At 50.2% G+C, this 26017-nt stretch overlaps 35 non-coding genes across 35 annotated transcripts; 27 read left to right on the top strand and 8 right to left on the bottom strand.

Moving 5' to 3' along the window:
* Positions 1-93: 93 nt before the first annotated feature.
* Positions 94-165, bottom strand: Trnag-ucc (transfer RNA glycine (anticodon UCC)). Its single transcript has one exon. It is a non-coding gene; the product is annotated as a tRNA-Gly (tRNA).
* A 323-nt stretch (positions 166-488) lies between these two features.
* On the top strand, positions 489-559 carry Trnag-gcc (transfer RNA glycine (anticodon GCC)). Its single transcript has one exon. It is a non-coding gene; the product is annotated as a tRNA-Gly (tRNA).
* Positions 560-853: 294 nt separating this feature from the next.
* Positions 854-926, top strand: Trnam-cau (transfer RNA methionine (anticodon CAU)). The gene has a single exon. It is a non-coding gene; the product is annotated as a tRNA-Met (tRNA).
* A 432-nt stretch (positions 927-1358) lies between these two features.
* On the top strand, positions 1359-1430 carry Trnae-uuc (transfer RNA glutamic acid (anticodon UUC)). Its single transcript has one exon. It is a non-coding gene; the product is annotated as a tRNA-Glu (tRNA).
* A 257-nt stretch (positions 1431-1687) lies between these two features.
* On the top strand, positions 1688-1761 carry Trnai-aau (transfer RNA isoleucine (anticodon AAU)). The gene has a single exon. It is a non-coding gene; the product is annotated as a tRNA-Ile (tRNA).
* A 746-nt stretch (positions 1762-2507) lies between these two features.
* On the bottom strand, positions 2508-2579 carry Trnag-ucc (transfer RNA glycine (anticodon UCC)). Its single transcript has one exon. It is a non-coding gene; the product is annotated as a tRNA-Gly (tRNA).
* A 323-nt stretch (positions 2580-2902) lies between these two features.
* On the top strand, positions 2903-2973 carry Trnag-gcc (transfer RNA glycine (anticodon GCC)). Its single transcript has one exon. It is a non-coding gene; the product is annotated as a tRNA-Gly (tRNA).
* Positions 2974-3267: 294 nt separating this feature from the next.
* On the top strand, positions 3268-3340 carry Trnam-cau (transfer RNA methionine (anticodon CAU)). Its single transcript has one exon. It is a non-coding gene; the product is annotated as a tRNA-Met (tRNA).
* Positions 3341-3772: 432 nt separating this feature from the next.
* Positions 3773-3844, top strand: Trnae-uuc (transfer RNA glutamic acid (anticodon UUC)). Its single transcript has one exon. It is a non-coding gene; the product is annotated as a tRNA-Glu (tRNA).
* Positions 3845-4101: 257 nt separating this feature from the next.
* Positions 4102-4175, top strand: Trnai-aau (transfer RNA isoleucine (anticodon AAU)). The gene has a single exon. It is a non-coding gene; the product is annotated as a tRNA-Ile (tRNA).
* A 746-nt stretch (positions 4176-4921) lies between these two features.
* On the bottom strand, positions 4922-4993 carry Trnag-ucc (transfer RNA glycine (anticodon UCC)). The gene has a single exon. It is a non-coding gene; the product is annotated as a tRNA-Gly (tRNA).
* A 323-nt stretch (positions 4994-5316) lies between these two features.
* On the top strand, positions 5317-5387 carry Trnag-gcc (transfer RNA glycine (anticodon GCC)). Its single transcript has one exon. It is a non-coding gene; the product is annotated as a tRNA-Gly (tRNA).
* Positions 5388-5681: 294 nt separating this feature from the next.
* Trnam-cau (transfer RNA methionine (anticodon CAU)) lies at positions 5682-5754 on the top strand. The gene has a single exon. It is a non-coding gene; the product is annotated as a tRNA-Met (tRNA).
* A 432-nt stretch (positions 5755-6186) lies between these two features.
* Positions 6187-6258, top strand: Trnae-uuc (transfer RNA glutamic acid (anticodon UUC)). Its single transcript has one exon. It is a non-coding gene; the product is annotated as a tRNA-Glu (tRNA).
* Positions 6259-12877: 6619 nt separating this feature from the next.
* Trnag-ucc (transfer RNA glycine (anticodon UCC)) lies at positions 12878-12949 on the bottom strand. Its single transcript has one exon. It is a non-coding gene; the product is annotated as a tRNA-Gly (tRNA).
* A 323-nt stretch (positions 12950-13272) lies between these two features.
* Positions 13273-13343, top strand: Trnag-gcc (transfer RNA glycine (anticodon GCC)). Its single transcript has one exon. It is a non-coding gene; the product is annotated as a tRNA-Gly (tRNA).
* A 294-nt stretch (positions 13344-13637) lies between these two features.
* Positions 13638-13710, top strand: Trnam-cau (transfer RNA methionine (anticodon CAU)). Its single transcript has one exon. It is a non-coding gene; the product is annotated as a tRNA-Met (tRNA).
* A 432-nt stretch (positions 13711-14142) lies between these two features.
* On the top strand, positions 14143-14214 carry Trnae-uuc (transfer RNA glutamic acid (anticodon UUC)). Its single transcript has one exon. It is a non-coding gene; the product is annotated as a tRNA-Glu (tRNA).
* A 257-nt stretch (positions 14215-14471) lies between these two features.
* Trnai-aau (transfer RNA isoleucine (anticodon AAU)) lies at positions 14472-14545 on the top strand. Its single transcript has one exon. It is a non-coding gene; the product is annotated as a tRNA-Ile (tRNA).
* A 746-nt stretch (positions 14546-15291) lies between these two features.
* Trnag-ucc (transfer RNA glycine (anticodon UCC)) lies at positions 15292-15363 on the bottom strand. Its single transcript has one exon. It is a non-coding gene; the product is annotated as a tRNA-Gly (tRNA).
* Positions 15364-15686: 323 nt separating this feature from the next.
* On the top strand, positions 15687-15757 carry Trnag-gcc (transfer RNA glycine (anticodon GCC)). Its single transcript has one exon. It is a non-coding gene; the product is annotated as a tRNA-Gly (tRNA).
* A 294-nt stretch (positions 15758-16051) lies between these two features.
* Trnam-cau (transfer RNA methionine (anticodon CAU)) lies at positions 16052-16124 on the top strand. Its single transcript has one exon. It is a non-coding gene; the product is annotated as a tRNA-Met (tRNA).
* A 432-nt stretch (positions 16125-16556) lies between these two features.
* Trnae-uuc (transfer RNA glutamic acid (anticodon UUC)) lies at positions 16557-16628 on the top strand. The gene has a single exon. It is a non-coding gene; the product is annotated as a tRNA-Glu (tRNA).
* Positions 16629-16885: 257 nt separating this feature from the next.
* On the top strand, positions 16886-16959 carry Trnai-aau (transfer RNA isoleucine (anticodon AAU)). The gene has a single exon. It is a non-coding gene; the product is annotated as a tRNA-Ile (tRNA).
* Positions 16960-17705: 746 nt separating this feature from the next.
* Trnag-ucc (transfer RNA glycine (anticodon UCC)) lies at positions 17706-17777 on the bottom strand. The gene has a single exon. It is a non-coding gene; the product is annotated as a tRNA-Gly (tRNA).
* A 323-nt stretch (positions 17778-18100) lies between these two features.
* Positions 18101-18171, top strand: Trnag-gcc (transfer RNA glycine (anticodon GCC)). Its single transcript has one exon. It is a non-coding gene; the product is annotated as a tRNA-Gly (tRNA).
* Positions 18172-18465: 294 nt separating this feature from the next.
* On the top strand, positions 18466-18538 carry Trnam-cau (transfer RNA methionine (anticodon CAU)). The gene has a single exon. It is a non-coding gene; the product is annotated as a tRNA-Met (tRNA).
* Positions 18539-18970: 432 nt separating this feature from the next.
* Trnae-uuc (transfer RNA glutamic acid (anticodon UUC)) lies at positions 18971-19042 on the top strand. Its single transcript has one exon. It is a non-coding gene; the product is annotated as a tRNA-Glu (tRNA).
* A 257-nt stretch (positions 19043-19299) lies between these two features.
* Positions 19300-19373, top strand: Trnai-aau (transfer RNA isoleucine (anticodon AAU)). Its single transcript has one exon. It is a non-coding gene; the product is annotated as a tRNA-Ile (tRNA).
* A 746-nt stretch (positions 19374-20119) lies between these two features.
* Positions 20120-20191, bottom strand: Trnag-ucc (transfer RNA glycine (anticodon UCC)). The gene has a single exon. It is a non-coding gene; the product is annotated as a tRNA-Gly (tRNA).
* Positions 20192-20514: 323 nt separating this feature from the next.
* On the top strand, positions 20515-20585 carry Trnag-gcc (transfer RNA glycine (anticodon GCC)). Its single transcript has one exon. It is a non-coding gene; the product is annotated as a tRNA-Gly (tRNA).
* Positions 20586-20879: 294 nt separating this feature from the next.
* Positions 20880-20952, top strand: Trnam-cau (transfer RNA methionine (anticodon CAU)). The gene has a single exon. It is a non-coding gene; the product is annotated as a tRNA-Met (tRNA).
* Positions 20953-21384: 432 nt separating this feature from the next.
* Positions 21385-21456, top strand: Trnae-uuc (transfer RNA glutamic acid (anticodon UUC)). Its single transcript has one exon. It is a non-coding gene; the product is annotated as a tRNA-Glu (tRNA).
* A 257-nt stretch (positions 21457-21713) lies between these two features.
* Trnai-aau (transfer RNA isoleucine (anticodon AAU)) lies at positions 21714-21787 on the top strand. Its single transcript has one exon. It is a non-coding gene; the product is annotated as a tRNA-Ile (tRNA).
* A 746-nt stretch (positions 21788-22533) lies between these two features.
* Positions 22534-22605, bottom strand: Trnag-ucc (transfer RNA glycine (anticodon UCC)). The gene has a single exon. It is a non-coding gene; the product is annotated as a tRNA-Gly (tRNA).
* Positions 22606-26017: the final 3412 nt, after the last annotated feature.

Raw genomic sequence — 26017 nt, 5'->3', positions numbered from 1 at the left:
CTATAGGGTGGCCTGCAGCGAGTAAGATGGGGAAAGAAACATTAATTTAAGGACGCGTGGCAAAAGTACTCATACGCAAAAGTAAAAGCCTGCTGCGGTGGCCGGGAATCGAACCCGGATCAACTGCTTGGAAGGCAACTATGCTGACCATTACACCACCACCGCACAGTTCCCTTCCGCGCCTCGCGAGCCGCGCTGTGTGTGCTTCCCGCCTGTCGGCGGCGCCTGAAGGTGGTCGTAGCTGTAGGCGCGTTACGGGGTAGGCGAGCTCATCCAGGCAGCGTCTCTACGCACATTTCGCGTCCTTTGGCAAGAGTCGTCGCGTGCGTGCGCTGCAAGAGTACTTAGACGATCATTTTTAAGCAGTGCAGTGCAGGATTCAGCGTCTGTAGCATTCTCTCGAGAGGATGCGACGGCGCTGGACGGCAGTCCCACTTTCCCCTCAGACGTCTGCAGCGGAAAGCACCAGGAAGCTGTGAACTAGCTGAGCATCGGTGGTTCAGTGTTAGAATGCTCGCCTGCCACGCGGGCGGCCCGGGTTCGATTCCCGGCCGATGCATCGTTTTGTTTTTTCTCCGATAGTGGTGCTGCGTGTCTTTCGCACTCGAACTGCGTGAGCCATGAGAATGAACCGCGGCATTCCGTGTGGAAAGAAGCAATCATGCAGCGCGCACGACTGCTCGTTTGGACTCTTGCGTGCTATTGTACATACTGGCGTCGGCCTAGCATCGCAAGTTGCCTGCGGCGCCGGGAATGCACGTGTAGCAACAGAAAAAAATGAGCCACGGAGTGCAGACTCTCTACCTCTGGTATTTGGTACTTAGCAAGATTCCAGAAGGTGTGGCGTTCGCCTGCCTCGGTAGCGCAGTAGGCAGCGCGTAAGTCTCATAATCTTAAGGTCGTGAGTTCGATCCCCACCCGGGGCATTTAATTTACTATCGTTCACAGCTAAGTCGACGGCTCTGGGGTTGCGACGGAGCGAAACACTTAGTAGTAGGTTATCCACAAGGCTCCAACGACTCAGCGTGAAAATGTTTACTTCCCGTTATTACTAGTTGCAGTTCTTTTGTAAAATTTTCAAGAAAAAAAATACTAGTAATAAAACTGAATTTCGTATGATATAACATGTAACACAATGTATGACCTGCTATATAATGACAGGCAGTAGGTCTTTACTTGCGAAATAAGTAAATAAATATTACTACTTACAGCTTTGCTTTTCCTCCTACCCCTGCAACAACGAGGCCAAAAGCAATGGACTGTGACTTTTGCCATACGCGAGAAGATGCTCGCAAACAGGGAAAGTGCGTGACGGAAAGCGAGTGGAGGCGGTGTAAACCCGGAGAAGAATGTGCGCGTCCGGTGTGGTCTAGTGGCTAGGATACCTGGCTTTCACCCAGGAGGCCCGGGTTCGATTCCCGGTACCGGAATGGAATTTTTTCGGAACAAATGACGACAAGTTTTGACGGTGCGAAATGCTGTTTCACGTCCTCCTCGCATTATATCTACTGGTTCGTAAACGTCAGCTGACAACAGTCGAGAGAAACGGGCACGCAACGAAATTACTACGAGCAGCGGCATAGAGGGAGAAGAGACGCTGCTCCACTGTTGGATTGCTGCCATAGAAATGTTACATGGCAATACGCAGAGCAACTCCCGCGAAGCAATGGGAGACTGCCTGCACCGAGGCCCGTTAGCTCAGTTGGTTAGAGCGTCGTGCTAATAACGCGAAGGTCGTGGGTTCGATCCCCCCACGGGCCACTACGATTTTACTACTTCAAAAAGGCAACGCTGATTTCTCCGGGGAAGTATGGTGACAAAGAAATCGTCACATTGTGTGGGAGCTGATAGGGGACCCGAACGCGACTTGTCGGGACGCGCTAAAACATTTCACTGGTCACAGCACGCTGAACACACAGTTTCTCGTCCGATCACCACAACTACGCGACGTTGGGCGTTGTCAGTGCTTGGGCGGGTGACCGCCTGCGAACATAGGGCACTGTCGACAGTTTCAATTCGTATTTCTGTTTCCTCTTCGGTTTCGGAGCTGCAGCGCTATTCGGTCAAGGGCACTGGCGCCACGTTTTGCCTCTCGGTATGCCAAGTCGCGCCGTGCGGCCACAGTGAAAGGAAGGAGCGTGTTGTAAAATTTGCAACAAAGAAAGAAAAAAAAAGAAATGTACTAGTAATAAAACTGAATTTGTCTGACAGAACATGTAAAATCAGACAGTACATGATAACAGGCAGCAGGTATTTACTTGAGGCATAAGTAATGTTGTGCCCGCCTCGCCATACCTCTCTCAGTCGTTTCGCGTGCTTGTCCTTTTGATATAGGCCGATTGGAGAGCGTCAGCTCTCGCGTCAGCTGAGCAAAGTCGAGACAAGTCGAGACTCAAGGGGAATCGACGCACACGCTATAGGGTGGCCTGCAGCGAGTAAGATGGGGAAAGAAACATTAATTTAAGGACGCGTGGCAAAAGTACTCATACGCAAAAGTAAAAGCCTGCTGCGGTGGCCGGGAATCGAACCCGGATCAACTGCTTGGAAGGCAACTATGCTGACCATTACACCACCACCGCACAGTTCCCTTCCGCGCCTCGCGAGCCGCGCTGTGTGTGCTTCCCGCCTGTCGGCGGCGCCTGAAGGTGGTCGTAGCTGTAGGCGCGTTACGGGGTAGGCGAGCTCATCCAGGCAGGGTCTCTACGCACATTTCGCGTCCTTTGGCAAGAGTCGTCGCGTGCGTGCGCTGCAAGAGTACTTAGACGATCATTTTTAAGCAGTGCAGTGCAGGATTCAGCGTCTGTAGCATTCTCTCGAGAGGATGCGACGGCGCTGGACGGCAGTCCCACTTTCCCCTCAGACGTCTGCAGCGGAAAGCACCAGGAAGCTGTGAACTAGCTGAGCATCGGTGGTTCAGTGTTAGAATGCTCGCCTGCCACGCGGGCGGCCCGGGTTCGATTCCCGGCCGATGCATCGTTTTGTTTTTTCTCCGATAGTGGTGCTGCGTGTCTTTCGCACTCGAACTGCGTGAGCCATGAGAATGAACCGCGGCATTCCGTGTGGAAAGAAGCAATCATGCAGCGCGCACGACTGCTCGTTTGGACTCTTGCGTGCTATTGTACATACTGGCGTCGGCCTAGCATCGCAAGTTGCCTGCGGCGCCGGGAATGCACGTGTAGCAACAGAAAAAAATGAGCCACGGAGTGCAGACTCTCTACCTCTGGTATTTGGTACTTAGCAAGATTCCAGAAGGTGTGGCGTTCGCCTGCCTCGGTAGCGCAGTAGGCAGCGCGTAAGTCTCATAATCTTAAGGTCGTGAGTTCGATCCCCACCCGGGGCATTTAATTTACTATCGTTCACAGCTAAGTCGACGGCTCTGGGGTTGCGACGGAGCGAAACACTTAGTAGTAGGTTATCCACAAGGCTCCAACGACTCAGCGTGAAAATGTTTACTTCCCGTTATTACTAGTTGCAGTTCTTTTGTAAAATTTTCAAGAAAAAAAATACTAGTAATAAAACTGAATTTCGTATGATATAACATGTAACACAATGTATGACCTGCTATATAATGACAGGCAGTAGGTCTTTACTTGCGAAATAAGTAAATAAATATTACTACTTACAGCTTTGCTTTTCCTCCTACCCCTGCAACAACGAGGCCAAAAGCAATGGACTGTGACTTTTGCCATACGCGAGAAGATGCTCGCAAACAGGGAAAGTGCGTGACGGAAAGCGAGTGGAGGCGGTGTAAACCCGGAGAAGAATGTGCGCGTCCGGTGTGGTCTAGTGGCTAGGATACCTGGCTTTCACCCAGGAGGCCCGGGTTCGATTCCCGGTACCGGAATGGAATTTTTTCGGAACAAATGACGACAAGTTTTGACGGTGCGAAATGCTGTTTCACGTCCTCCTCGCATTATATCTACTGGTTCGTAAACGTCAGCTGACAACAGTCGAGAGAAACGGGCACGCAACGAAATTACTACGAGCAGCGGCATAGAGGGAGAAGAGACGCTGCTCCACTGTTGGATTGCTGCCATAGAAATGTTACATGGCAATACGCAGAGCAACTCCCGCGAAGCAATGGGAGACTGCCTGCACCGAGGCCCGTTAGCTCAGTTGGTTAGAGCGTCGTGCTAATAACGCGAAGGTCGTGGGTTCGATCCCCCCACGGGCCACTACGATTTTACTACTTCAAAAAGGCAACGCCGATTTCTCCGGGGAAGTATGGTGACAAAGAAATCGTCACATTGTGTGGGAGTTGATAGGGGACCCGAACGCGACTTGTCGGGACGCGCTAAAACATTTCACTGGTCACAGCACGCTGAACACACAGTTTCTCGTCCGATCACCACAACTACGCGACGTTGGGCGTTGTCAGTGCTTGGGCGGGTGACCGCCTGCGAACATAGGGCACTGTCGACAGTTTCAATTCGTATTTCTGTTTCCTCTTCGGTTTCGGAGCTGCAGCGCTATTCGGTCAAGGGCACTGGCGCCACGTTTTGCCTCTCGGTATGCCAAGTCGCGCCGTGCGGCCACAGTGAAAGGAAGGAGCGTGTTGTAAAATTTGCAACAAAGAAAGAAAAAAAAAGAAATGTACTAGTAATAAAACTGAATTTGTCTGACAGAACATGTAAAATCAGACAGTACATGATAACAGGCAGCAGGTATTTACTTGAGGCATAAGTAATGTTGTGCCCGCCTCGCCATACCTCTCTCAGTCGTTTCGCGTGCTTGTCCTTTTGATATAGGCCGATTGGAGAGCGTCAGCTCTCGCGTCAGCTGAGCAAAGTCGAGACAAGTCGAGACTCAAGGGGAATCGACGCACACGCTATAGGGTGGCCTGCAGCGAGTAAGATGGGGAAAGAAACATTAATTTAAGGACGCGTGGCAAAAGTACTCATACGCAAAAGTAAAAGCCTGCTGCGGTGGCCGGGAATCGAACCCGGATCAACTGCTTGGAAGGCAACTATGCTGACCATTACACCACCACCGCACAGTTCCCTTCCGCGCCTCGCGAGCCGCGCTGTGTGTGCTTCCCGCCTGTCGGCGGCGCCTGAAGGTGGTCGTAGCTGTAGGCGCGTTACGGGGTAGGCGAGCTCATCCAGGCAGCGTCTCTACGCACATTTCGCGTCCTTTGGCAAGAGTCGTCGCGTGCGTGCGCTGCAAGAGTACTTAGACGATCATTTTTAAGCAGTGCAGTGCAGGATTCAGCGTCTGTAGCATTCTCTCGAGAGGATGCGACGGCGCTGGACGGCAGTCCCACTTTCCCCTCAGACGTCTGCAGCGGAAAGCACCAGGAAGCTGTGAACTAGCTGAGCATCGGTGGTTCAGTGTTAGAATGCTCGCCTGCCACGCGGGCGGCCCGGGTTCGATTCCCGGCCGATGCATCGTTTTGTTTTTTCTCCGATAGTGGTGCTGCGTGTCTTTCGCACTCGAACTGCGTGAGCCATGAGAATGAACCGCGGCATTCCGTGTGGAAAGAAGCAATCATGCAGCGCGCACGACTGCTCGTTTGGACTCTTGCGTGCTATTGTACATACTGGCGTCGGCCTAGCATCGCAAGTTGCCTGCGGCGCCGGGAATGCACGTGTAGCAACAGAAAAAAATGAGCCACGGAGTGCAGACTCTCTACCTCTGGTATTCGGTACTTAGCAAGATTCCAGAAGGTGTGGCGTTCGCCTGCCTCGGTAGCGCAGTAGGCAGCGCGTAAGTCTCATAATCTTAAGGTCGTGAGTTCGATCCTCACCCGGGGCGTTTAATTTACTATCGTTCACAGCTAAGTCGACGGCTCTGGGGTTGCGACGGAGCGAAACACTTAGTAGTAGGTTATCCACAAGGCTCCAACGACTCAGCATGAAAATGTTTACTTCCCGTTATTACTAGTTGCAGTTCTTTTGTAAAATTTTCAAGAAAAAAAGTACTAGTAATAAAACTGAATTTCGTATGATATAACATGTAACACAATGTATGACCTGCTATATAATGACAGGCAGTAGGTCTTTACTTGCGAAATAAGTAAATAAATATTACTACTTACAGCTTTGCTTTTCCTCCTACCCCTGCAACAACGAGGCCAAAAGCAATGGACTGTGACTTTTGCCATACGCGAGAAGATGCTCGCAAACAGGGAAAGTGCGTGACGGAAAGCGAGTGGAGGCGGTGTAAACCCGGAGAAGAATGTGCGCGTCCGGTGTGGTCTAGTGGCTAGGATACCTGGCTTTCACCCAGGAGGCCCGGGTTCGATTCCCGGTACCGGAATGGAATTTTTTCGGAACAAATGACGACAAGTTTTGACGGTGCGAAATGCTGTTTCACGTCCTCCTCGCATTATATCTACTGGTTCGTAAACGTCAGCTGACAACAGTCGAGAGAAACGGGCACGCAACGAAATTACTACGAGCAGCGGCATAGAGGGAGAAGAGACGCTGGTCCACTGTTGGATTGCTGCCATAGAAATGTTACATGGCAATACGCAGAGCAACTCCCGCGAAGCAATGGGAGACTGCCTGCACCGAGGCCCGTTAGCTCAGTTGGTCATTCGAGTCGCAGCCGCGGTGCGGGACGGACGTGTGGCGGCTGCCTTGGCGTCTTGAAGTAAACACCGGCTGTTTGCTGTCACGAGGTTAGTCACTTCGTTACCTTTGTGAGTCAGGCTATGTTTACTGATTTCAAGATAAAATGAACGCGATTACTGTAATGAGGAAAGACACGATTAAATTTACTTTCGACCGAAATTTCTTGAGGCCTAAGGCATATGAAGTAAAGCAGTGGTTTCTCGATGCTGTTAAGATTACTGGCAATGACATAATAGGTGTGCATTTATCGTTCGTTTCCAACGCGGCTTTTGTCAAACTGACTAACCCAGATTTGTGTGTCTCTATCATGGATAAGTGTGGCGGAGTACTGAAGTTTAAACATTCCGACGGTACAGTGAGTGATGTTTCTGTCTCACACGCCGGTTTAGGCATACGTACCGTTCGGGTCTTTGAGTTGCCGTTTGAGGTTCCTGCAGAGGACATTAATAACATCCTTCGACCGTATGGCCGTGTTCTTTCGAACGTTGCAGAAAAATGGTCGGAGCCCCATATGTTTCCCGTCCTGAACGGAGTGCGTCAAGTAAAGATAGATCTTCAAAGGCACATACCGTCATATATAAATGTATGCGGACACCGCGCCATAGTTATCTACGACGGTCAACCCAAGACATGTGCTTTGTGTAACTCACCAGAGCACATACGTAGTGAATGTAGTAAACGGCGTGTCCCCCAGCTACCGAGCGGGGAGGCTGCAGTTCCTGGCGCTGCTGTCAGCCTTCCGTTAACGTATGCGGCTGCCACGTACAGCCACCAATCTGCAGAAACGACAACAGTTGAGCACGTTGAACGACTCGCAGCGCCTGCGGCCGCCACAACCGCCCCAGAGTTGATCGCCTCTGTGGACGACCGAGCAGCTGCTGTTCGGCCCTCTTGCGACGATACATCTGCGATAAGTGGTCCGGACGACAGACAAACGGAACTGCGGGAGAGGATACAGTCATGCGCAGAACTAGGTACTGAACAGCCATCTTCGGACTCGCAGAGACACGAAGTGTCCCAAGAATCTACCAAGTCACCGACGGAAGTCGCCAAATTACTCGACCTCCCGCCCGACGCACAGGGCGAACGAGCTGAAAGGATGTCGAGTGATGGCGACGCTGGTGTCCGTAACCGAGCCGTACACCACCCGGAAATGCAAGGAGGACAACCTCCGGAACCCCACCCGACAAATGCGGAAGTGAAGGAACCCCCAGCTGAGGTTCTTCGAGAAATTCACACGAGGAACTCTGAGACAACGACAGAACCGCTCTCACCACTGTCTTCTTCCACCGAACCACCAGAACATTCGCCTGACTTGTCTCCTACGGGATCCCTGCGGAGGAGGAAGAAGTCAAAAAAGCGTCGTTTGGCACACCAAGCGGCAGAGACTTTGGCCCCAGCTCTCAGGGAAAAGCTGAAACATCTACAGCACAAGGATCAGAAGGCAGAAGATCTGGAGCCAGTAGGGACTACTGGGAACCCAGACAGAACGGCAAGGCAAGAAGACCCGGGGGGTGACCACCACCCATCGCAAATTGGGCTCACGAACATAGCTCCAGAAGATGGTTCATTGCCAGGTCAACACGCACCAGCAGCACCAGTCAATTGGGCAGACGATGGCGCAGATCAGGGTGTAGATAACAAGGATGATGACACAAGTCAGGAAGAAGACCTTTTTTATTAATAGAGTTGTTCAGATCGCCTTGAGACTAAACGAGGGACTGATGACGACGGACAGATTCCATATGAAAATGTTGCGCAGTCACTAAACTTACCTGAACTATCTGGACCATGCTCCAAACCTATAATGTGACCACATTAAATATTAACAAAATTCAAAATGCAACTAAAGTAGCCGCACTTCAAGATTTTATCTATCAGTCGGACACCGATATTGCCCTTTTACAGGAAGTGCTGATTCGAGACCTTCATATCCCAGGATTCAATGCTATTTTAAATGTAGCTGCCGAACATAGTTGTGGGACGGCTATTCTTGCCAGAGAGGGCATTGAAATGACAGACATTTGTAAATTAGACTCTGGGAGGGGCATTCGGTGTAACATCCATAATACAGCTATTATAAATGTTTATGCACCATCAGGCAATAATGCACGAGAAGAAAGGGCCACGTTTTACAAAAGTGATATCTTAATTCTACTTCAGGACAACCCTGCTAAGGTTCTGCTTGGAGGTGACTGGAATTGCGTACTTAATGACAAGGACCAACGGCCAAATTTTAATAAGTCCAAGGAGCTACAGTATTTAGTGTCGCACATGAAATGGACAGATGCTTGGGAACTGAAATTTCCTACATTGGTCAAATTTACTTACTTTAGTAGCAGGTCCCAAAGTAGGATTGACCGTTTTTATGTATCACCTACTTTAGAACATGATGTTGTTGGCGTTGAAGTAATACCTACCTTTATTTCCGACCACCTCGGCGTCAAGTGCAGCATACGTTTAAGCAAACAGTCAGCTTACTGGGGCAGGCCCTTTTGGAAACTGAATATAAGCGTGCTGTTGGAAAACGCCTTAGCTGCAGAAATACAAGAGACTTGGCGGGCCTCCTTACGAGTGCGTCACAAACATCGGTCCACCGTTGAATGGTGGACCGCTGTGGCGAAGAAAAAATTAAGGGCGACTCTGATAGCGTTTAGCAAGGAGAGGATGAGGTGGATACGACACACAACAGAGTTCCACTACGCCTGCTTACGTGATCTTTACGAGGAGCCACTGTCCCAGGACATTCTCATACAGATCAACAAAACAAAAGCAGCGCTCCTCAAAATTAAGAGATCACAGCTAGAAGGATTAAAAATCAGATCGCACTCACACAGTGTTGTGGCAGACGAAAATGCCTCAATATATCACCTCATACAACACGCCAAACAAAGGCGACGAAATTTTATAGGGTCTCTCAGAGCCGAAGATCAGAGAGTCCTCACCACCCAGAAAGACATGATCGACGAGGCGTATCGTTTTTACAATTCTCTATATAGTGCCACTCAGATAGACGACAATGCTGTACGAGACCTCTTATCATCAACAGGCCTAGAGAACACTATAACGGAAGAGGACAACCGCAACTTCTATGCTGCCCTCACCAAGGATGACGTTTTTGACGTCATTAGGTATTCACCTTCCAAGAAGTCACCAGGTCCAGATGGGCTGCCACTGGAGTTTTACCGAACGTACTGGCACATTATAGGCAATGAATTCACGGACATGATAAACGAAATCCTTCATGGGGAGGATGTCCCAGTGGCCTTTAAACAGAGCATAACAGTGTTAATTCCAAAGGGCAGGACCACAGGTCTAAAGGATATTACAAAGACACGGCCCATAAGCCTCTTGAATTCTGACTACAAAATAGTAGCTAGGGTTCTTAAAGAGAGACTGCAACCGATTTTAGGAAAGATCATCGGTAGTCATCAGACTTGTCTTCCAGGGCGCAGTATCTTTACAACTGTAAGTGCGTACAGGGACATAGCTTCCATTTTTGCAAATACAACAGCAAATGGTGGTCTGGCTTTTATCGACTTTAGCAAGGCATTTGACAGGGTCAATCATGAATATCTTCTGAAAACCATGACCTACATGGGGTTTTATGATGGTAATGTGAACGTTTTAGCCAACATCTTAAATGGTTTATCAACGAAAGTAACTATTAATGGTCATCGCACTAAAGATATTCCCGTAGCCAGTGGAGTCCCTCAGGGGAGTCCATTGTCGATGATGTTATATGTAGTTGCCTTGGAACCACTTTTAAGGAGGTTAGATGACGTCTTAGAGGGCTTGCTAGTGTCAGGCATGAAACAAGTGACGAATGCATTCGCAGATGACGTAGGAGTGATAATTCGCAGCGCCGCAGACATAGCACGGTTAACAGAAAACTTGCAGTTGTACTGCACGGCCTCGGGTGCGAGAATAAATGACACGAAGAGTGTTTTTCTAAATCTGCACGGACTATCTGACGTCACCATCACTTGGGCTAAGAGTGTGGACCGGCATACAGCCCTGGGAGTTACTCTCTACAGCTGCCCTCTTCGGATAATAGCATCTAACTGGAGAACTGTCCTCGATAAGATCCGTGGCACGCTCATTTTAAATCATATGAGGGACGTCAACATCAAGCAAAAAATTAAGTTGATAAACTTAGCGGTTTTATCCAGGGCAACTTACATCGGCCAGATTTTGCCAATACCAAAAGGAATAGCTAAAGCGATAATGTCGACCGTTTGTAGCTACATTTGGCACGGGAATATCTTTCGAGTTGCTGTGGATGCGTTGACCTTACCACCGGAAGAGGGAGGCCTTGGCCTCACAGATGTCCACAAAAGATCTACTGCCTTATTTCTTAAGCGGTCTTTGCAAGTTATTGAAAGTCATCCAGACGGCCTAACAGCTCAATTATTCAATTTTTTTAAACCACAAAGCTTCCAACCGCCTATAGATATAAGTCAGATCAATTATAAATTAAAACATATTAGATTCTTCTACTTCGAATTAAGCTACATGCGCTGCATAGTACGGGATAAACGCAAGAGAAACTGTCGCTATATTATTAACAGTTTACGAACGGCAGCCAATTACAATAAGACACAGGCCAAGAACCCGAACAGAGCCTGGAAAACTATATGGACCAATATCAACAACAAGTTACTATCAACGGAAGTTCAGGTGGCATGGTACAGAGTGGTGAATAACATCATAAGTACTAATGAAAAACTTCATTCTATAGGTCTCAGTGAAACAAACACTTGTCCGCAATGTAACGCAACTGACACGTTGGATCACCGCTTTGTCTGCAGGGGGTATAAAGATATATGGCAAGAGGTCAAGCAGCAGATCGCCTTCCTGACCCGCAGCGATGGGAGGGAGCTCAATTTGAATCTTATTTTCTTCCCGGACAAGGTATTTTTTCCTGCACCGAAAAATAATGCCATATTATGGCTTCTTGGGAACTACGTGAGTTACGTTGTCAACTCGAAAGGTGACGATAATATCACGGACTACCGGACATATCTCTGTGGGGAATACTATAAATTACACAACCAACAAGATCATAAGAAGAATTTTGGAAATATGTTACGAATCCTGTTTCACAAACAGGGAATTGGTTAAGATGTCACGGTAAAATCATCCTAGGACGAAACGAGCTAAAGTAGGGGACTGCTGGTGAGGGTGAAGTACGGTGGGGACTTCGTGTGCCCCGTGGCCGCTTCGGTAGCCGTGAAGGCCTCATCAGAACCCCGAAACAGCTAAACATACGGCAGTATCACCAATAGCAGCTGCATTTAGAATGTCAGCCATGCTATTCCCGAAGAGGTTCTTCAATTTCATTTCCTTCTTTCATTATTAAAAAAAAAAAAAAAAAAAAAAAAAATTCAATAACCCAAAAAAAATAAAAAAAGACAATTGTAAAAGGCAAAATGAACACTTGCCACGTTAACGGAACTGGTTCTTTTAAAAAAAAAAAAAAAAAAAAAAAAAAAAGTTGGTTAGAGCGTCGTGCTAATAACGCGAAGGTCGTGGGTTCGATCCCCCCACGGGCCACTACGATTTTACTACTTCAAAAAGGCAACGCCGATTTCTCCGGGGAAGTATGGTGACAAAGAAATCGTCACATTGTGTGGGAGCTGATAGGGGACCCGAACGCGACTTGTCGGGACGCGCTAAAGCATTTCACTGGTCACAGCACGCTGAACACACAGTTTCTCGTCCGATCACCACAACTACGCGACGTTGGGCGTTGTCAGTGCTTGGGCGGGTGACCGCCTGCGAACATAGGGCACTGTCGACAGTTTCAATTCGTATTTCTGTTTCCTCTTCGGTTTCGGAGCTGCAGCGCTATTCGGTCAAGGGCACTGGCGCCACGTTTTGCCTCTCGGTATGCCAAGTCGCGCCGTGCGGCCACAGTGAAAGGAAGGAGCGTGTTGTAAAATTTGCAACAAAGAAAGAAAAAAAAAGAAATGTACTAGTAATAAAACTGAATTTGTCTGACAGAACATGTAAAATCAGACAGTACATGATAACAGGCAGCAGGTATTTACTTGAGGCATAAGTAATGTTGTGCCCGCCTCGCCATACCTCTCTCAGTCGTTTCGCGTGCTTGTCCTTTTGATATAGGCCGATTGGAGAGCGTCAGCTCTCGCGTCAGCTGAGCAAAGTCGAGACAAGTCGAGACTCAAGGGGAATCGACGCACACGCTATAGGGTGGCCTGCAGCGAGTAAGATGGGGAAAGAAACATTAATTTAAGGACGCGTGGCAAAAGTACTCATACGCAAAAGTAAAAGCCTGCTGCGGTGGCCGGGAATCGAACCCGGATCAACTGCTTGGAAGGCAACTATGCTGACCATTACACCACCACCGCACAGTTCCCTTCCGCGCCTCGCGAGCCGCGCTGTGTGTGCTTCCCGCCTGTCGGCGGCGCCTGAAGGTGGTCGTAGCTGTAGGCGCGTTACGGGGTAGGCGAGCTCATCCAGGCAGCGTCTCTACGCACATTTCGCGTCCTTTGGCAAGAGTCGTCGCGTGCGTGCGCTGCAAGAGTACTTAGACGATCATTTTTAAGCAGTGCAGTGCAGGATTCAGCGTCTGTAGCATTCTCTCGAGAGGATGCGACGGCGCTGGACGGCAGTCCCACTTTCCCCTCAGACGTCTGCAGCGGAAAGCACCAGGAAGCTGTGAACTAGCTGAGCATCGGTGGTTCAGTGTTAGAATGCTCGCCTGCCACGCGGGCGGCCCGGGTTCGATTCCCGGCCGATGCATCGTTTTGTTTTTTCTCCGATAGTGGTGCTGCGTGTCTTTCGCACTCGAACTGCGTGAGCCATGAGAATGAACCGCGGCATTCCGTGTGGAAAGAAGCAATCATGCAGCGCGCACGACTGCTCGTTTGGACTCTTGCGTGCTATTGTACATACTGGCGTCGGCCTAGCATCGCAAGTTGCCTGCGGCGCCGGGAATGCACGTGTAGCAACAGAAAAAAATGAGCCACGGAGTGCAGACTCTCTACCTCTGGTATTCGGTACTTAGCAAGATTCCAGAAGGTGTGGCGTTCGCCTGCCTCGGTAGCGCAGTAGGCAGCGCGTAAGTCTCATAATCTTAAGGTCGTGAGTTCGATCCTCACCCGGGGCGTTTAATTTACTATCGTTCACAGCTAAGTCGACGGCTCTGGGGTTGCGACGGAGCGAAACACTTAGTAGTAGGTTATCCACAAGGCTCCAACGACTCAGCGTGAAAATGTTTACTTCCCGTTATTACTAGTTGCAGTTCTTTTGTAAAATTTTCAAGAAAAAAAATACTAGTAATAAAACTGAATTTCGTATGATATAACATGTAACACAATGTATGACCTGCTATATAATGACAGGCAGTAGGTCTTTACTTGCGAAATAAGTAAATAAATATTACTACTTACAGCTTTGCTTTTCCTCCTACCCCTGCAACAACGAGGCCAAAAGCAATGGACTGTGACTTTTGCCATACGCGAGAAGATGCTCGCAAACAGGGAAAGTGCGTGACGGAAAGCGAGTGGAGGCGGTGTAAACCCGGAGAAGAATGTGCGCGTCCGGTGTGGTCTAGTGGCTAGGATACCTGGCTTTCACCCAGGAGGCCCGGGTTCGATTCCCGGTACCGGAATGGAATTTTTTCGGAACAAATCACGACAAGTTTTGACCGTGCGAAATGCTGTTTCACGTCCTCCTCGCATTATAGCTACTGGTTCGTAAACGTCAGCTGACAACAGTCGAGAGAAACGGGCACGCAACGAAATTACTACGAGCAGCGGCATAGAGGGAGAAGAGACGCTGCTCCACTGTTGGATTGCTGCCATAGAAATGTTACATGGCAATACGCAGAGCAACTCCCGCGAAGCAATGGGAGACTGCCTGCACCGAGGCCCGTTAGCTCAGTTGGTTAGAGCGTCGTGCTAATAACGCGAAGGTCGTGGGTTCGATCCCCCCACGGGCCACTACGATTTTACTACTTCAAAAAGGCAACGCCGATTTCTCCGGGGAAGTATGGTGACAAAGAAATCGTCACATTGTGTGGGAGGTGATAGGGGACCCGAACGCGACTTGTCGGGACGCGCTAAAACATTTCACTGGTCACAGCACGCTGAACACACAGTTTCTCGTCCGATCACCACAACTACGCGACGTTGGGCGTTGTCAGTGCTTGGGCGGGTGACCGCCTGCGAACATAGGGCACTGTCGACAGTTTCAATTCGTATTTCTGTTTCCTCTTCGGTTTCGGAGCTGCAGCGCTATTCGGTCAAGGGCACTGGCGCCACGTTTTGCCTCTCGGTATGCCAAGTCGCGCCGTGCGGCCACAGTGAAAGGAAGGAGCGTGTTGTAAAATTTGCAACAAAGAAAGAAAAAAAAAGAAATGTACTAGTAATAAAACTGAATTTGTCTGACAGAACATGTAAAATCAGACAGTACATGATAACAGGCAGCAGGTATTTACTTGAGGCATAAGTAATGTTGTGCCCGCCTCGCCATACCTCTCTCAGTCGTTTCGCGTGCTTGTCCTTTTGATATAGGCCGATTGGAGAGCGTCAGCTCTCGCGTCAGCTGAGCAAAGTCGAGACAAGTCGAGACTCAAGGGGAATCGACGCACACGCTATAGGGTGGCCTGCAGCGAGTAAGATGGGGAAAGAAACATTAATTTAAGGACGCGTGGCAAAAGTACTCATACGCAAAAGTAAAAGCCTGCTGCGGTGGCCGGGAATCGAACCCGGATCAACTGCTTGGAAGGCAACTATGCTGACCATTACACCACCACCGCACAGTTCCCTTCCGCGCCTCGCGAGCCGCGCTGTGTCTGCTTCCCGCCTGTCGGCGGCGCCTGAAGGTGGTCGTAGCTGTAGGCGCGTTACGGGGTAGGCGAGCTCATCCAGGCAGCGTCTCTACGCACATTTCGCGTCCTTTGGCAAGAGTCGTCGCGTGCGTGCGCTGCAAGAGTACTTAGACGATCATTTTTAAGCAGTGCAGTGCAGGATTCAGCGTCTGTAGCATTCTCTCGAGAGGATGCGACGGCGCTGGACGGCAGTCCCACTTTCCCCTCAGACGTCTGCAGCGGAAAGCACCAGGAAGCTGTGAACTAGCTGAGCATCGGTGGTTCAGTGTTAGAATGCTCGCCTGCCACGCGGGCGGCCCGGGTTCGATTCCCGGCCGATGCATCGTTTTGTTTTTTCTCCGATAGTGGTGCTGCGTGTCTTTCGCACTCGAACTGCGTGAGCCATGAGAATGAACCGCGGCATTCCGTGTGGAAAGAAGCAATCATGCAGCGCGCACGACTGCTCGTTTGGACTCTTGCGTGCTATTGTACATACTGGCGTCGGCCTAGCATCGCAAGTTGCCTGCGGCGCCGGGAATGCACGTGTAGCAACAGAAAAAAATGAGCCACGGAGTGCAGACTCTCTACCTCTGGTATTTGGTACTTAGCAAGATTCCAGAAGGTGTGGCGTTCGCCTGCCTCGGTAGCGCAGTAGGCAGCGCGTAAGTCTCATAATCTTAAGGTCGTGAGTTCGATCCTCACCCGGGGCATTTAATTTACTATCGTTCACAGCTAAGTCGACGGCTCTGGGGTTGCGACGGAGCGAAACACTTAGTAGTAGGTTATCCACAAGGCTCCAACGACTCAGCGTGAAAATGTTTACTTCCCGTTATTACTAGTTGCAGTTCTTTTGTAAAATTTTCAAGAAAAAAAATACTAGTAATAAAACTGAATTTCGTATGATATAACATGTAACACAATGTATGACCTGCTATATAATGACAGGCAGTAGGTCTTTACTTGCGAAATAAGTAAATAAATATTACTACTTACAGCTTTGCTTTTCCTCCTACCCCTGCAACAACGAGGCCAAAAGCAATGGACTGTGACTTTTGCCATACGCGAGAAGATGCTCGCAAACAGGGAAAGTGCGTGACGGAAAGCGAGTGGAGGCGGTGTAAACCCGGAGAAGAATGTGCGCGTCCGGTGTGGTCTAGTGGCTAGGATACCTGGCTTTCACCCAGGAGGCCCGGGTTCGATTCCCGGTACCGGAATGGAATTTTTTCGGAACAAATGACGACAAGTTTTGACGGTGCGAAATGCTGTTTCACGTCCTCCTCGCATTATATCTACTGGTTCGTAAACGTCAGCTGACAACAGTCGAGAGAAACGGGCACGCAACGAAATTACTACGAGCAGCGGCATAGAGGGAGAAGAGACGCTGCTCCACTGTTGGATTGCTGCCATAGAAATGTTACATGGCAATACGCAGAGCAACTCCCGCGAAGCAATGGGAGACTGCCTGCACCGAGGCCCGTTAGCTCAGTTGGTTAGAGCGTCGTGCTAATAACGCGAAGGTCGTGGGTTCGATCCCCCCACGGGCCACTACGATTTTACTACTTCAAAAAGGCAACGCCGATTTCTCCGGGGAAGTATGGTGACAAAGAAATCGTCACATTGTGTGGGAGGTGATAGGGGACCCGAACGCGACTTGTCGGGACGCGCTAAAACATTTCACTGGTCACAGCACGCTGAACACACAGTTTCTCGTCCGATCACCACAACTACGCGACGTTGGGCGTTGTCAGTGCTTGGGCGGGTGACCGCCTGCGAACATAGGGCACTGTCGACAGTTTCAATTCGTATTTCTGTTTCCTCTTCGGTTTCGGAGCTGCAGCGCTATTCGGTCAAGGGCACTGGCGCCACGTTTTGCCTCTCGGTATGCCAAGTCGCGCCGTGCGGCCACAGTGAAAGGAAGGAGCGTGTTGTAAAATTTGCAACAAAGAAAGAAAAAAAAAGAAATGTACTAGTAATAAAACTGAATTTGTCTGACAGAACATGTAAAATCAGACAGTACATGATAACAGGCAGCAGGTATTTACTTGAGGCATAAGTAATGTTGTGCCCGCCTCGCCATACCTCTCTCAGTCGTTTCGCGTGCTTGTCCTTTTGATATAGGCCGATTGGAGAGCGTCAGCTCTCGCGTCAGCTGAGCAAAGTCGAGACAAGTCGAGACTCAAGGGGAATCGACGCACACGCTATAGGGTGGCCTGCAGCGAGTAAGATGGGGAAAGAAACATTAATTTAAGGACGCGTGGCAAAAGTACTCATACGCAAAAGTAAAAGCCTGCTGCGGTGGCCGGGAATCGAACCCGGATCAACTACTTGGAAGGCAACTATGCTGACCATTACACCACCACCGCACAGTTCCCTTCCGCGCCTCGCGAGCCGCGCTGTGTGTGCTTCCCGCCTGTCGGCGGCGCCTGAAGGTGGTCGTAGCTGTAGGCGCGTTACGGGGTAGGCGAGCTCATCCAGGCAGCGTCTCTACGCACATTTCGCGTCCTTTGGCAAGAGTCGTCGCGTGCGTGCGCTGCAAGAGTACTTAGACGATCATTTTTAAGCAGTGCAGTGCAGGATTCAGCGTCTGTAGCATTCTCTCGAGAGGATGCGACGGCGCTGGACGGCAGTCCCACTTTCCCCTCAGACGTCTGCAGCGGAAAGCACCAGGAAGCTGTGAACTAGCTGAGCATCGGTGGTTCAGTGTTAGAATGCTCGCCTGCCACGCGGGCGGCCCGGGTTCGATTCCCGGCCGATGCATCGTTTTGTTTTTTCTCCGATAGTGGTGCTGCGTGTCTTTCGCACTCGAACTGCGTGAGCCATGAGAATGAACCGCGGCATTCCGTGTGGAAAGAAGCAATCATGCAGCGCGCACGACTGCTCGTTTGGACTCTTGCGTGCTATTGTACATACTGGCGTCGGCCTAGCATCGCAAGTTGCCTGCGGCGCCGGGAATGCACGTGTAGCAACAGAAAAAAATGAGCCACGGAGTGCAGACTCTCTACCTCTGGTATTTGGTACTTAGCAAGATTCCAGAAGGTGTGGCGTTCGCCTGCCTCGGTAGCGCAGTAGGCAGCGCGTAAGTCTCATAATCTTAAGGTCGTGAGTTCGATCCTCACCCGGGGCATTTAATTTACTATCGTTCACAGCTAAGTCGACGGCTCTGGGGTTGCGACGGAGCGAAACACTTAGTAGTAGGTTATCCACAAGGCTCCAACGACTCAGCGTGAAAATGTTTACTTCCCGTTATTACTAGTTGCAGTTCTTTTGTAAAATTTTCAAGAAAAAAAATACTAGTAATAAAACTGAATTTCGTATGATATAACATGTAACACAATGTATGACCTGCTATATAATGACAGGCAGTAGGTCTTTACTTGCGAAATAAGTAAATAAATATTACTACTTACAGCTTTGCTTTTCCTCCTACCCCTGCAACAACGAGGCCAAAAGCAATGGACTGTGACTTTTGCCATACGCGAGAAGATGCTCGCAAACAGGGAAAGTGCGTGACGGAAAGCGAGTGGAGGCGGTGTAAACCCGGAGAAGAATGTGCGCGTCCGGTGTGGTCTAGTGGCTAGGATACCTGGCTTTCACCCAGGAGGCCCGGGTTCGATTCCCGGTACCGGAATGGAATTTTTTCGGAACAAATGACGACAAGTTTTGACGGTGCGAAATGCTGTTTCACGTCCTCCTCGCATTATATCTACTGGTTCGTAAACGTCAGCTGACAACAGTCGAGAGAAACGGGCACGCAACGAAATTACTACGAGCAGCGGCATAGAGGGAGAAGAGACGCTGCTCCACTGTTGGATTGCTGCCATAGAAATGTTACATGGCAATACGCAGAGCAACTCCCGCGAAGCAATGGGAGACTGCCTGCACCGAGGCCCGTTAGCTCAGTTGGTTAGAGCGTCGTGCTAATAACGCGAAGGTCGTGGGTTCGATCCCCCCACGGGCCACTACGATTTTACTACTTCAAAAAGGCAACGCCGATTTCTCCGGGGAAGTATGGTGACAAAGAAATCGTCACATTGTGTGGGAGGTGATAGGGGACCCGAACGCGACTTGTCGGGACGCGCTAAAACATTTCACTGGTCACAGCACGCTGAACACACAGTTTCTCGTCCGATCACCACAACTACGCGACGTTGGGCGTTGTCAGTGCTTGGGCGGGTGACCGCCTGCGAACATAGGGCACTGTCGACAGTTTCAATTCGTATTTCTGTTTCCTCTTCGGTTTCGGAGCTGCAGCGCTATTCGGTCAAGGGCACTGGCGCCACGTTTTGCCTCTCGGTATGCCAAGTCGCGCCGTGCGGCCACAGTGAAAGGAAGGAGCGTGTTGTAAAATTTGCAACAAAGAAAGAAAAAAAAAGAAATGTACTAGTAATAAAACTGAATTTGTCTGACAGAACATGTAAAATCAGACAGTACATGATAACAGGCAGCAGGTATTTACTTGAGGCATAAGTAATGTTGTGCCCGCCTCGCCATACCTCTCTCAGTCGTTTCGCGTGCTTGTCCTTTTGATATAGGCCGATTGGAGAGCGTCAGCTCTCGCGTCAGCTGAGCAAAGTCGAGACAAGTCGAGACTCAAGGGGAATCGACGCACACGCTATAGGGTGGCCTGCAGCGAGTAAGATGGGGAAAGAAACATTAATTTAAGGACGCGTGGCAAAAGTACTCATACGCAAAAGTAAAAGCCTGCTGCGGTGGCCGGGAATCGAACCCGGATCAACTGCTTGGAAGGCAACTATGCTGACCATTACACCACCACCGCACAGTTCCCTTCCGCGCCTCGCGAGCCGCGCTGTGTGTGCTTCCCGCCTGTCGGCGGCGCCTGAAGGTGGTCGTAGCTGTAGGCGCGTTACGGGGTAGGCGAGCTCATCCAGGCAGCGTCTCTACGCACATTTCGCGTCCTTTGGCAAGAGTCGTCGCGTGCGTGCGCTGCAAGAGTACTTAGACGATCATTTTTAAGCAGTGCAGTGCAGGATTCAGCGTCTGTAGCATTCTCTCGAGAGGATGCGACGGCGCTGGACGGCAGTCCCACTTTCCCCTCAGACGTCTGCAGCGGAAAGCACCAGGAAGCTGTGAACTAGCTGAGCATCGGTGGTTCAGTGTTAGAATGCTCGCCTGCCACGCGGGCGGCCCGGGTTCGATTCCCGGCCGATGCATCGTTTTGTTTTTTCTCCGATAGTGGTGCTGCGTGTCTTTCGCACTCGAACTGCGTGAGCCATGAGAATGAACCGCGGCATTCCGTGTGGAAAGAAGCAATCATGCAGCGCGCACGACTGCTCGTTTGGACTCTTGCGTGCTATTGTACATACTGGCGTCGGCCTAGCATCGCAAGTTGCCTGCGGCGCCGGGAATGCACGTGTAGCAACAGAAAAAAATGAGCCACGGAGTGCAGACTCTCTACCTCTGGTATTCGGTACTTAGCAAGATTCCAGAAGGTGTGGCGTTCGCCTGCCTCGGTAGCGCAGTAGGCAGCGCGTAAGTCTCATAATCTTAAGGTCGTGAGTTCGATCCTCACCCGGGGCGTTTAATTTACTATCGTTCACAGCTAAGTCGACGGCTCTGGGGTTGCGACGGAGCGAAACACTTAGTAGTAGGTTATCCACAAGGCTCCAACGACTCAGCATGAAAATGTTTACTTCCCGTTATTACTAGTTGCAGTTCTTTTGTAAAATTTTCAAGAAAAAAAGTACTAGTAATAAAACTGAATTTCGTATGATATAACATGTAACACAATGTATGACCTGCTATATAATGACAGGCAGTAGGTCTTTACTTGCGAAATAAGTAAATAAATATTACTACTTACAGCTTTGCTTTTCCTCCTACCCCTGCAACAACGAGGCCAAAAGCAATGGACTGTGACTTTTGCCATACGCGAGAAGATGCTCGCAAACAGGGAAAGTGCGTGACGGAAAGCGAGTGGAGGCGGTGTAAACCCGGAGAAGAATGTGCGCGTCCGGTGTGGTCTAGTGGCTAGGATACCTGGCTTTCACCCAGGAGGCCCGGGTTCGATTCCCGGTACCGGAATGGAATTTTTTCGGAACAAATGACGACAAGTTTTGACGGTGCGAAATGCTGTTTCACGTCCTCCTCGCATTATATCTACTGGTTCGTAAACGTCAGCTGACAACAGTCGAGAGAAACGGGCACGCAACGAAATTACTACGAGCAGCGGCATAGAGGGAGAAGAGACGCTGGTCCACTGTTGGATTGCTGCCATAGAAATGTTACATGGCAATACGCAGAGCAACTCCCGCGAAGCAATGGGAGACTGCCTGCACCGAGGCCCGTTAGCTCAGTTGGTTAGAGCGTCGTGCTAATAACGCGAAGGTCGTGGGTTCGATCCCCCCACGGGCCACTACGATTTTACTACTTCAAAAAGGCAACGCCGATTTCTCCGGGGAAGTATGGTGACAAAGAAATCGTCACATTGTGTGGGAGCTGATAGGGGACCCGAACGCGACTTGTCGGGACGCGCTAAAACATTTCACTGGTCACAGCACGCTGAACACACAGTTTCTCGTCCGATCACCACAACTACGCGACGTTGGGCGTTGTCAGTGCTTGGGCGGGTGACCGCCTGCGAACATAGGGCACTGTCGACAGTTTCAATTCGTATTTCTGTTTCCTCTTCGGTTTCGGAGCTGCAGCGCTATTCGGTCAAGGGCACTGGCGCCACGTTTTGCCTCTCGGTATGCCAAGTCGCGCCGTGCGGCCACAGTGAAAGGAAGGAGCGTGTTGTAAAATTTGCAACAAAGAAAGAAAAAAAAAGAAATGTACTAGTAATAAAACTGAATTTGTCTGACAGAACATGTAAAATCAGACAGTACATGATAACAGGCAGCAGGTATTTACTTGAGGCATAAGTAATGTTGTGCCCGCCTCGCCATACCTCTCTCAGTCGTTTCGCGTGCTTGTCCTTTTGATATAGGCCGATTGGAGAGCGTCAGCTCTCGCGTCAGCTGAGCAAAGTCGAGACAAGTCGAGACTCAAGGGGAATCGACGCACACGCTATAGGGTGGCCTGCAGCGAGTAAGATGGGGAAAGAAACATTAATTTAAGGACGCGTGGCAAAAGTACTCATACGCAAAAGTAAAAGCCTGCTGCGGTGGCCGGGAATCGAACCCGGATCAACTGCTTGGAAGGCAACTATGCTGACCATTACACCACCACCGCACAGTTCCCTTCCGCGCCTCGCGAGCCGCGCTGTGTGTGCTTCCCGCCTGTCGGCGGCGCCTGAAGGTGGTCGTAGCTGTAGGCGCGTTACGGGGTAGGCGAGCTCATCCAGGCAGCGTCTCTACGCACATTTCGCGTCCTTTGGCAAGAGTCGTCGCGTGCGTGCGCTGCAAGAGTACTTAGACGATCATTTTTAAGCAGTGCAGTGCAGGATTCAGCGTCTGTAGCATTCTCTCGAGAGGATGCGACGGCGCTGGACGGCAGTCCCACTTTCCCCTCAGACGTCTGCGCGGAAAGCACCAGGCAGCACGTCGCGCGGAGCTCCGCTGCCGTCGTCGATTTGTTTACATCGCCGGGACTTTGGCGCTTCGTTCTTCGTGATTTCTGACTTCAAGATTTGTAAGTAACAAAATGTCGACATTTTCGAGAGCTAACACCGCTCAGTGTGTCTTTGATAGAAGTGCTGTCCGCCCTACCGCATTTGAAATACACGAATGGTTATTCGAAGACTTAAAGATACCGGAAGAAATCGTAGACACCTTTCAATTGGACTTTGTTCAGTATTGCTTGTTCTTGAAATTTACCTCTGGTGACATGTGTGAAAAATTTGTTGCTAAATTTGGTGGCAGTCGCCGTTTTAAACATGCAGACGGCAGTATTAGTACTGTGCAAATCGTGGCTTCAGGGTATGGAATTCGAACTGTCCGTGTTTTTAATGTACCACCGGAATGCCCTGATCAAATTTTATCTCGTGCTTTGTCTCGTTTTGGTGACGTTCTGAATATTACAATGGAGAAGTGGTCGAGTGCATACCGTTACAAAGTAGCTAGTGGTGTGCGTAGTGTCCGGATGGATTTGAGACAACATATTCCTTCCTATTTTGTAATCGGTGGGGTTCGTGCACAAATCTCATATATCGGGCAACCGCCGACATGTGCCGTATGCCATTCCACGGAACATTTGAGGGGTGACTGCCCTCGCCGGCGGCCAGTTCAGTTACCGCGCGAAGATGTGGGTGGAGGCGATAAGTTTGTGCCTCTCATGAGTGAGGTTGTAGCAGGAACATCTTTTACCGGTCCGACCGATCGTCCGACCGCACGACCGACGGCCATTGTTTCCGTCGAAGACACGCCTGTCGCGGAACATGGTAACACGACTGTCGGGCAGGAGGAAATGGAGGTTGTCCAGGACCCGCCTACCCCGACCGACCGGGTTGATGACGAAAGGGACATACGCCCTGTTAATACTGCTGCCGTTCAATCGGAGTCGGTGGAGGCAACAGACGCTTCTTTACCCCCGCCGTCCCTTCCGGTACCAACTTCTGCCGATACTGTACCGCTTTCAGCGGAAAGCAAAAAGCAACGTCGCCAGCGGGGCAAGGGTAAACAGGTCAAGGATCAGAACCCGGCCGTCCTCGCGAATCCGCCAGCCACGGAGAGTGGCAGTGAAAGTGAGGCAATGTCACAGGGTTCCTCCCGTAGCAGCAGCCCCGCCAGGACAGAGAAGATTCGAGCACACACTGAACGGTTGAAACAATTTCTCAGTGCCGGGAAGGAACAGGACATTGCCGCTGCGAAGCGTAAATTGGAACAGAGCAGTGAGCAGTCACCACAGCGCCCGCGCAAACATTCTGCGCCGTCACAGCCGGCCGTCGCATTGCGCGGCGGCCAGGCGGAAGCCACCAAGCCGTCGGGCGACGCACGACCACCCCCGCCACCTGACACTCACAGCCCGTGGTGGCAGCAGCAGGAGGACGAGGGGGGCCAGTAGAAATGTGCGCAGACCCACGTCGTTGTCATGAGTCCACCTACATTGCACTTGACCTAGGAACGAATGTGTCTTGAACTGTGTCCAGTGTATTGTTGTGCCATGTTTTTGTAGACTTGCTACTAACCACTACAGTGTTTTAAGAACTATTGAAATTTCCATTTTATGCCAGCTGCCATTCATTTAAGTGTCAGTCCAGCGTTTTTATCACTTCTTTGGTGCTTTTAATATTGCTCTGTCTTGTCCATCTGCTTACAATGTCAACGCACCCACACCCATCGAGTGTGTTTTCTGTTTTGACATTAAACGTTGCCGGTATCTCAGCGGTGCACAAGGTAGCTGCTTTTAAAGATGTATTATATCATGGAAATTTTAGTATTGCCCTTCTTCAAGAAGTGTCTAGTGATGTTTTTAGCAATATTCCAGGCTTCGATGTTATTTACAATCTTAATAGTGACAATAACTGTGGCACAGCAATTTTATTTAAGTCGTTTTTCGAACCTACGGACATCAGACTTCTCCCTGATGGTCGTGTACTGGCGTGTGTCATTGCGGGCGTCCAATTTGTCAACGTGTATGTGCCCTCGGGGACTGATCAAAAACGCACAAGAGCTCGTTTTTTTACCACGGACGTATGCCCCTTTTTGGCTACGGCTCGTCCCATTATATTCGGTGGTGATTTCAATTGTGTTGTTGCCAATGCGGACCAATATCCCACCCCCACTAAATGTGCAGAACTGAATACCCTCTTAACTGCAGCGGAATTGCGTGATTCGTGGCGTCACTACCACCCCATCATGACGCAGTATACGCACTTTTCTACTGGAGGAGCCAGTAGAATTGATAGAATCTACGTATCACGGGAGCTAACAGACGCTTTATGCGCAGTCGAAGTTCTGCCTGTCGCCATGAGTGATCATTGTGGCTACGTGTGTGCTTTGCGGTTGCAGTGCTGTCGCACGAAATCTCTTCCAACATATTGGAATCTGAATACCGGGTATCTGGTTGCCGAAGGGCTCCGTGCGGAGGTGCGTGTTGCATGGCAGCGGTGTTTAGCAAAAGTCCACAATTACGGGTCCTGCATCGAGTGGTGGGTGGCGCATGCCAAACCGATTTTGCGGAAGGCGGCGCAATTATATAGTCGCGAAGCGAGTTACTGGCACAGGCGTACGTTGGCATTTTATCAGCAGTGCTTACAGGATGCTATCAATTCACCTGTTGGCCCTGACGCCAACGTTAGACTCCGTCTGAGCAAAATTAAAGCCAGAATTCTGCGGTTGCACCGGGAAAGGTCGAAAGGTTTAACGATTCGGAGCCGTCCCTTGTGCCACATCGATGACGAGGAGCCGTCGCTCTATCATCTTGCCCGGGAGAAGAAACAGGCTCGCAAAAAGTATATTGATGCGTTGGAAACTGATGCGGGGATTGTCTTATCGCAGCGGCACGAAATTGTCCGCCACATCGCCGACTATTATACTTCGCTTTTTCACGACGCTACCGCGGACGGCGAGGCCACGCGGCTTTTATTACAAGACTTAGTCGACTGCTTGTCCGATCATGACCGTGAAGAGCTGGTTGCAGAGATGTCGAACCAGGAAGTATTACAGATACTGAAAGCCAGTACAACGGGCACGTCGCCTGGACC

The sequence above is a fragment of the Schistocerca cancellata genome, unplaced genomic scaffold (genome assembly GCF_023864275.1).
Source record: "Schistocerca cancellata isolate TAMUIC-IGC-003103 unplaced genomic scaffold, iqSchCanc2.1 HiC_scaffold_1082, whole genome shotgun sequence".
NCBI classification, from domain to species: domain Eukaryota; kingdom Metazoa; phylum Arthropoda; class Insecta; order Orthoptera; family Acrididae; genus Schistocerca; species Schistocerca cancellata.
The sequence above is the reverse complement of the archived record's forward strand: the minus strand, read 5'-3'. Positions and strand labels throughout refer to the sequence as shown.